The 541-nt window shown below is 33.1% G+C and overlaps 1 protein-coding gene across 1 annotated transcript in view; it reads right to left on the bottom strand.

Moving 5' to 3' along the window:
• The window catches only part of LOC778744 (rhysin2/deltex3-a protein), a gene marked incomplete in the record, with an annotated part of 13,878 nt that overhangs the window by 6,639 nt on the left and 6,698 nt on the right, over positions 1–541 (bottom strand).

Below are 541 nucleotides of genomic sequence, written 5' to 3'. Positions count from 1 at the left end.
ACTATTATTTGAAACTGATCCAAATAAGTAACAGGTATTATTCTCACTCATATTATAATAAAATTCTTAAAGGGGCATACCAACGAAAAATAAAATTTGTGTATCGATAGATATGCTCAAATGTGATCTAAAGGTACCATCAAAGTTTCAAAATAGAAAACAGCTTTTAAAAAAAAAGAGTTTTAAAACCGCAAATTCAACCGCTTGATTAAAAAAAAATTAACCGTGTCGCAATGCATGGGATTTCCCATAAGAAATAATTTCACTCAACTTTGATCATTTCTAGTTTTCTTATATATCGAAGAAATCAAATTCTATATCTGACTTGGTATAACGAATGCTTCTGCTTTAAGAATATGTGTAAAATATTGTAAAACATAGCCTTTTTATGTTTTAACATTATATGCTGACTCAGCACTTACCCACTGGCGTCGATTTCCCCGGAGGGGGCGGGGGCACGCCCCCCTGGTTTACGGTACCTGTATTATTGCGTAACAACGCATTATCACAATCAATGCAAAACGAAATAAAATACCATTTG

This window comes from Ciona intestinalis, chromosome 9 (assembly GCF_000224145.3).
Source record: "Ciona intestinalis chromosome 9, KH, whole genome shotgun sequence".
Classification (NCBI taxonomy): Eukaryota; Metazoa; Chordata; class Ascidiacea; order Phlebobranchia; family Cionidae; genus Ciona; species Ciona intestinalis.
The sequence above is the reverse complement of the archived record's forward strand: the minus strand, read 5'-3'. Positions and strand labels throughout refer to the sequence as shown.